The 8,333-nt window shown below is 44.6% G+C and overlaps 1 long non-coding RNA gene across 1 annotated transcript; it reads left to right on the forward strand.

Annotated features, from left to right (window-relative positions):
* Positions 1-3,821: 3,821 nt before the first annotated feature.
* On the forward strand, positions 3,822-6,998 carry LOC140185418 (uncharacterized). Its single transcript, XR_011882624.1, has 3 exons — positions 3,822-4,091; positions 6,454-6,633; positions 6,842-6,998. It is a non-coding gene; the product is annotated as an uncharacterized lncRNA (long non-coding RNA).
* Positions 6,999-8,333: the final 1,335 nt, after the last annotated feature.

Below are 8,333 nucleotides of genomic sequence, written 5' to 3' on the forward strand. Positions count from 1 at the left end.
ACATGATTTTCCTTTCACAAATCCATGCTGACTTTGTCCGATGATATCACCACTTTCCAAATGTGCTGTTATCACATCTTTGATAACTGACTCTAGCATTTTCCCCACCACCGATGTTAGGCTAATCGGTCTATAATTCCCTGGTTTCTCTCTCCCTCCTTTTTGAAAAAAAGTGGGGTTACATTAGCCACCCTCCAATCCTCAGGAACCACTCCAGAATCTGAAAAGTTTTGGAAGTTTATCACTAATGCATCCACTATTTCTTGGGCTACTTCCTTAATCACTCGGGGAGCAGACCATTCGGCCCTGGGGATTTATCTGCCTTTAATCCTTTCAATTTACCTAACACCACTTCACTACTAACATGTATTTCTCTCAGTTCCTCCATCTCACTGGATCCTCTGTCCCCTACTATTTCCGGAAGATTATTTATGTCCTCCTTAGTGAAGACAGAACCAATGTAGTTATTCAATTGGTCTGCCATGTCCTTGCTCCCCATAATCAATTTCCCTTCTGTCTGTAGGGGACCCACATTTGTCATAACCAATTTTTTTTTCTTTTCACATATCCATAAAAGTTTTTACAGTCAGTTTTTATGTTCCCTGCCAGTTTTCTCTCAATCTTTTTTTCCCTTTCCTAATTAAGCCATTTGTCCTCCTCTGCTGGACTCTGAATTTCTCCCAGTCCTCAGGTGAGCCACTTTTTCTTGCTAATTTGTATGCTTCTTCTTTGGAATTGATACTATCCCTAAATTCCCTTGTCACCCATGGGTGCACTACCTTCCTTGATTTATTCTTTTGCCAAACTGGGATGAACAAATGTTTAGTTCGTCCATGTGATCTTTAAATGCTTGCCATTGCATATCCACCATCAACCCTTTGAGTGTCATTTGCCAGTCTATCTTAGCTAATTCACGTCTCAAACCTTCAAAGTTACCCTTCTTTAAGTTCAGGACCTTTGTTTCTGAATTAACTATGTCACTCTCCATCTTAATGAAGAATTCCACCATATTATGGCCACTCTTACCCAAGGGGCCTCTCACGACAAGATTGCTAATTAACCCTTCCTCATTGCTCAATACCCAGTCTGGAATAGCCTGCTCTCTAGTTAGTTCCTCGACATGTTGGTTCAAAAAACCATCCTGCATACATTCCAAGAAATCCTCTTCCTCAGCACCCTTACCAATTTGGTTCGCCCAATCTACATGTAAATTGAAGTCACCCATTATAACTGCTGTTTCTTTATCGCACGCATTTCTAATTTTCCGTTTAATACCATCCCCAACATCACTACTACTGTTAGGTGGCCTGTACACAACTCCCACCAGCGTTTTCTGCCCCTTAGTGTTATGAAGCTCTACTCATATCGATTCCACATCCTCCCGGCTAATGTCCTTCCTTTCTATTGCGTTAATCTCCTCTCTAACCAGCAAGGCCAACCCACCTCCTTTTCTTTCATGTCTATCCCTCCTGAATATTGAATATCCCTGAATGTTAAGCTCCCATCCTTGGTTACCCCGAAGCCATGTCTCTGTGATCCCAACTATATCAGATTCATTAATAACAATGTGCACTTTTAATTCATCCACCTTGTTACGAATGCTCCTTGCATTGACACACAAAGCCTTAAGGCGCGCTTTTACAACTCCCTTAGCCCTTATACAATTATGTTGAAAAGTGGCCCTTTTTAATGCTTGCTCTGGATTTGTCGGCCTGCCTCTTTTACTTTTCACCTTACTACTTTTTGCTTCTACCCTCATTTTACACCCCTCAGTCTCTCTGTACTGGTTCCCATACCCCTGTTGTGAACTAACCTCCTCTCGCCTAGGCTCTTTAATTTGATTCCCACCCCCCAACCATTCTAGTTTAAAGTCACCTCACTAGCCCTCGCTAATCTCCCCTCGAGGATATTGGTCCCCCTAGGATTCAAGTGTAACCCGTTCTTTTTGTACAGGTCACGCCTGCGCCAAAAGAGGTCCCAATGATCCAAAAACTTGAATCCCTGCCCCCTGCTCCAATCCCTCAGCCACGCATTTATCCTCCACCTCATCACATTCCTACTCTCACTGTCGCGTGGCACAGGCAGTAATCCCGAGATTACTACCTTTGCGGTCCTTTTTCTCAACTCCCTTCCTAGCTCCCTATATTCTCTTTTCAGGACCTCTTCCCTTTTCCTACCTATGTCATTGGTACCTATATATACCACGACCTCTGGCTCCTTACCCTCCCACTTCAGGATATCTTGGACACAGTCAGAAATATCCCGGACCCTGGCACCAGGGAGGCAAACTACCATCCGGGTCTTTGGATTGCGTCCACAGAATCGCCTATCTGACCCCCTTACTATTGAGTCCCCTATCACAACTGCCCTTTTCTTCCTTTCCCTACCCTTCTGCACGTCAAGATCTTGCTGATATTCCACACTACCAAAAGTCATACCATTAATATTATATTCTGTCTTGAAATTTGACTTACTGAAATGAACCAGTTCATGCTTACCTGGATTGAACAACATCTGCTACTTCTCAGCCCAGTACTGCATTCTATCGATGTCCTGCTGAAACATCGACAACCAGACTATCCACAACACCCCCAACTTTTGTATCATCAGCGAACTTACTAACTCACCCTTCTACTTCCTCAGCCAGGTCATCGATAAAAATCACAAATAGGAGGGATCCCAGAGCAGATCGATGCCGAGCCGTCTTTAATGCCGAATCATCCAGAACCACGCCTTGCCTTCTGTTGGCAAGCCAATTCTGGATCCACATAGCAAAGTCTCCTTGTATCCCATGTCCCTTTTATTTCCGAATGAGCAGAATGGGGAATCTTATCAAAAGCCTGACTGGCGTCCATATACACTACATCCACTTTTCTACCTTCATCAATGTGTTTTGTTACATCCTCAAAGAGTTCAATGAAGTTCGTGAGGCACGACCTACCCTCGACAAAGACATACTGACTATCCCTAATCAGATTATATCTCTACAACTTTTCATAAATCCTGCCTCTCAGGATGTTCTCCAACGACTCGTCCGCTAAGGAAGTAAGATTCACTGGTCAAGTATTTCCCCGATAATCTCTCCTCCTTTTCTTGAACAAGAAAACAACATTTGCAACTTTCCAATCCTCCGGCACTTCTCCCGTTCCTATTGATGACAGAGGCTCAGCTTCCCACCATAGCAGGGGTACAGTTCGTTCTGTCCCAGCGACCCATCGAAATTAATACCATTCAAAATATACAGCACATCCTCTTTCTTAATGTCTATACGCTCAAGCGTTTCAGTCGGCTGTAAACCATCCCCATAACTGCCATGGCCATTTTCCATGGTACATATTGAAGCAAAGTATTTATTATGTACCTTCGCTACCTGTTCGGACTCGAGGCGCGCTTCTCCCCGATCACACCTGATCGGTCCAGTTCTCAAACGGCTCATCGTCTTGCCCTTCACATAGCTGTAGAATATCTTCGGACTTCTTTAATCTTGCTCGCCAAGGCCTACTCATGGCCCCTTCCAGCTGTCAAAGTTTCTTTCTTGAAATCCCTGCTGGCAACATTTTAATTCTCTAAAGCTCTAGCAGTACCTAGTCTCCTGAACCTTTTGGAAGATTTTCTTATATTGCAAATTAGTTTTTTCCATATCCTTTTTTACACCATGGTTCTTTTACCTTACCATCCCTTCCCTGTCTCAGTACAACATACCTATGCAGAACGCCACAATTCTGCCGTGCATTTCCCTGAGAACGTATGCTCCCAAGTTCCTAGCTAATAACACACACATGACAGAAATTGTTGCTCATCTAAACTGCTGCATACAATTCACCTACGCCCGCTTTGATGAGGAAATACAACGACAGCCGGGCAACGCGCGGAGAGGCCGCGGGACCTTCTGGAAGTTGTCGTCGTTGGCCTCGCCTTCTCGCTGGCTCAGGGCAAAAACATTTTTCTTCAATCACCACAATCATCGCCGGAACGGACATACCGAGACGTCGAAGTGGAACCACGCCCATATTCGTGGACGACGTGGCCGGCGACCACCGACTGCAGGAACTCGCCGAACTCCGCCGTGGTGATGGAGCAGGAGAGGAGGGGTTGAGTATGGGGCAGATTTCCACCCGGCGTCTTGTAGCTCACACCCTACTTTGTCTCCTACTGTCACAGGCAGAGGGTCCTGTCGATGACATGAATACTGACACTCGGTAGAGTCCCACGGACTCAATGTCCAGTGCCTATAAAAGCTATTCACCCCGTCGGAAGTTATCATGTTTCATTGTTTTGCAATATTACAACAGTGGATTCAATGTGTCTCTTTGACACTGATTAACAGAGAAAGACTCGTTCGTATCAACGGGAAACCTGGTCTCTACAAAGTGATCTAAATCAATTACAAATATGAAACACAAAACAATTTATTGTGTAATTATTCACACCTTTCAAGTCTGTATTCAGTAGATGCACTTTACAGCCTTGGCTCTGCGTGGATAGATCTCTATCAGTTTTGCACATCTGCATAACTCAATACTCCCCCATTACTCTTTTCAAAACTACTCAATCTCTGTCAGATTGCTTAGGGCTCATGATTGAAACGCGCTTTTCAAGTCCAGCCGCAAATCCTCACTTGGACTGAGGTCTGTACTCTGACATGACTGCTCATTAACCTCGCTCTTTTAAGCCATTCCTTTGTACATTTGGATTTATGCTTGGAGTCATTGTCTTGCTTGAAAACAAATTTTCTTCGAAGTCGCAGAAATCTTGAAGACTGCAGCAGATTTTCATCCAGGAATTTCCTGCATTTTGCTGCATTAATTTTACCCTCTCCCTCCACAAGCCTTCCAGGGCCTTCTGCAGTAAAGTATCCCCAGAGCATGATGCATCCACTGTAATGCTTCAAGGTAGGGTTGGTGTGTTTCTGATTCTGGGCATGCACCAAATATAGCGTTTAGTCTGATTGCCAAAAAGCTCAATATTGGTTTCAACAGACCATAGAAAGTTTTTTCCAGCTGACACTAGAATCTCCCACATATCTTCTGCAAAACTCTACCCCAAATTGCATGTGCGTTTTCTTCAACAGTGGGTTTCCCTATGACAAGTTCCTATAAGCTGCTGCTGGTGAATATCCAAAGCAGTCTCTCCCATCTCACCCACTGAAGCTTGTAAACTCTCCAAAGTTATCATATGTCTCTTGGTGCCCTCCGTCTGCGGAGTGCTTCTTGCAAGGTGATTCAGCTTTTCAGGACGGCCTGCTCTAGGCAGATTCACAGCTCAACCATATTATGTCCCTTTCGTGATGATAGAGTTAATTGTCCTGCGAGAGATATTCAGAGATTTGGAAATCCTCTTACATCCATCTCCTAACTTGTGTTTTTCGATAATATTTTTGTGGAGTTGCCTGGAGTGTTATTTTCACTTCATAGTGCAGTTTCTACCAGCATACTGCCTGACCGGCAGGTGGAAATTTCAAACACAGGTGTGTTTTTACTTCATTCACTTAAAACACCTTGACTGCACATAGGTCTCCAAACTAAGTATGTGATTTCCAAAGCAATTGGCTACACCTTAAAGGGGTGAATACTTAAGCCATCAATTATTTTGTGTATTATAATTGCAATTAATTTAAATCACTTTGTACATTTTTTTTTTTACTTTGACATGAAAGTCTTCTTCTGTTGATCAGTGTCAGAAATCCAAATAAATTCCACTCTGAATCAATGTTCTAAAACAGTAAAACATGTAAACTTCCAAGTGGGGAAGGGGTGGGTGAATATTTTTCATCTGCACTGTACAACATGCGTTCATACCCTTGAAGAGAATGGTAACAGTCGGTGATTCAGTACAATTTCACAAGCTACAATGACATACATGATTTCAGTAATTTTTCCTGGGAAATTGCTTATTCGGGGTACATATTTAGAACGGAAGCATACTTAAATGGACAAGACATGATCTGACGGCTCAGATTAATTTTGGGGGACAAAATAACTCAGACAAATGGTCCGACAATGATGAGAGCCATTGATCGTGTGGATAGTTAGAGCCTTTTTCCCAGGGCTGAAATGGCTAATAGAATAGGCACAGTTTTAAGGAGCCTGGAAGCAGGTCAGGAGTGATGTCAGGGGTAAGTTTTTTTTTAGGCAGAGAGTGGTGAAGCGTGGAGTGGGTTGTTGTCGACCGTGATGGAGACAGACACGATAGGGTCTTTTAGGGGACTCCTGGATGGGTAGATGGAGCTGAGGGTTATGGGTAACCCCAGATAATGTCTAAGTAAGGACATGTTCGGTACAACGTTGTGGGAGAAAGGTCCTGTATTGTGCTGTAGGTTTTCTGTGTTTCCCTATGACAATTGTTTTACGAAATTAAGCCTTGTCTGTCACTGCGGAGATTGCATTGGTCTGATGTTTTCGGTTATAAATAAGTTAAAATTCTTTATTTTTAATCTGTTGAAATCCGTCCCAGAGGAGACGCTAAATGGTAATAAAAACCCCAGAAATGTGCTGCCTGAACAGTTCATTCCGAGAGATCGCCTGTAACACAGCGGGACAAATCTCTGGACGGAGAAAATCTCTGGAATGTTGGACAGTTACAGAACTGCGCAGAAAATACTGTACGTGTTCATCGCCGTTATTGGAGTTCCTGGTGAGTGAGCAGATAAATTCATGTTTGGTATTTCTGTTTGTTAACCGGAGTGAACCTGTTCATGATCATTTGACAAGCTTCCAACTTGATGATTATTGCACAAATATCCGACAGAGATAGCGATTCTGTGAATTCAGCATTCTACTTTGTTCACTTTCAATGAAAATGGAGACTAAATCTCTCTCTCTCCGTCCCTCTCTCTCTCCAGTGAATTTAGTGGCGATTGTGATCCTGTCCCGGGGAAAGTGCGGCCTCTCTACCTGCACCACTCGCTACCTGGTGGCCATGGCAGCGGCCGATCTACTGATCGTTGTCACGCATGTCTTCTTGTATCGAATCAGTGTGTATTATTTCCCGTGGAGTTTTCTGAGCATCACACCTGTGTGCAGTGTTACGAACGTACTGAAGTACACAGCCACAGACTGTTCTGTCTGGTTCACCGTCACTTTCACCTTTGATCGGTTTGTCGCCATTTGCTGCCAGAAGCTGAAAACAAAATATTGCACCCGGAAAAATGCAGCTATGATTCTAACAACAACTGCCGGACTGTTAATTGTGAAAAACGTTCCCCGCTATTTTTCGTTAGTACATGGTGTGATAATCGAGAATATACCTTGGTTCTGTGTGACAATCGACGATTATTTCACTGACCCCGGGTGGGTGGGATATGACTGGCTCGATACGGTTTTAACTCCGTTCCTCCCTTTCGCTGGGATCCTGCTGCTCAACGCTCTGACAGTCAGACACATTTTAGTGGCCAGTCGGGTCCGTAAGGGGCTGAAGGGTCAGAGCAAGGGGGAGAACCACAGTGACCCGGAGATGGAGAGCAGGAGGAGGTCTGTGGTTTTACTCTTCACCCTCTCCGGCAGCTTCATCCTCCTGTGGATGACGCTGGTTGCAAACGTCATATATTATCAGGTTTTGGGAAAAGGATTTCAGTTCACTTCCTCTGAGTGGATCTTCCACTTCGTCGGGATTTTGCTGAGGGATTTCAGCTGCTGTACGAACACATTTATTTACGTGGTAACTCAGTCGAAATTCAGGGAGCAGGTGATGAACCCGGTGAAATATCCGGTCAATTCGGTGCTTCAGTTCATTAATAAAGCCGCGTCCTAAGCACAACCCAGCGGCGGCCTCAATGTCTCCACTCCGTGATCCAGTACCTCACATCCACCACCTGATCTCCCAGTTGCTACTCCCGGGCGGATTGTCCCATCGACCGTTTGCTCCGGAATTTCAAGATAGTGCCAGGTGTCTGTCAAAGAACCACTCCAGGATGCCGATCACCAAGCGCTCTGCGGAAATGTCCAGCCATTCCCTTTCATGCCCAGTAACCTGACCGCTGACATGTCCAGAGGACGGCAGAGCTACTCTGCCGCTGGGTAGTAATGCGCTATCAATCAATCCGGTTTCCGCCTTCCACATGATTTACTGGCAAACGTGAAGAGAAAATGTATATGTATAGAGAGAATGAGGAAGAGGGGAGGTAAGAGTGTTAGGAAAGAGAGAGACTGAGGCGGGGGAGGGTGGAGAGGGAGAAAGGGACAGAGAGAGAGAGGACTGTGGAGCAGAGTGGAGATCCTGGGAAAGAGTTTGGGAGAGGGTGAGCGGAACAAGGAGTGAGAACTCAGGAAAGAAAGAGGAAGAGAAACAGGGACAGAGACTGACAGATAAGGGATCCGAGATAAACAGCGACGGGG

Source organism: Mobula birostris, chromosome 20, assembly GCF_030028105.1.
Source record: "Mobula birostris isolate sMobBir1 chromosome 20, sMobBir1.hap1, whole genome shotgun sequence".
Classification (NCBI taxonomy): domain Eukaryota; kingdom Metazoa; phylum Chordata; class Chondrichthyes; order Myliobatiformes; family Myliobatidae; genus Mobula; species Mobula birostris.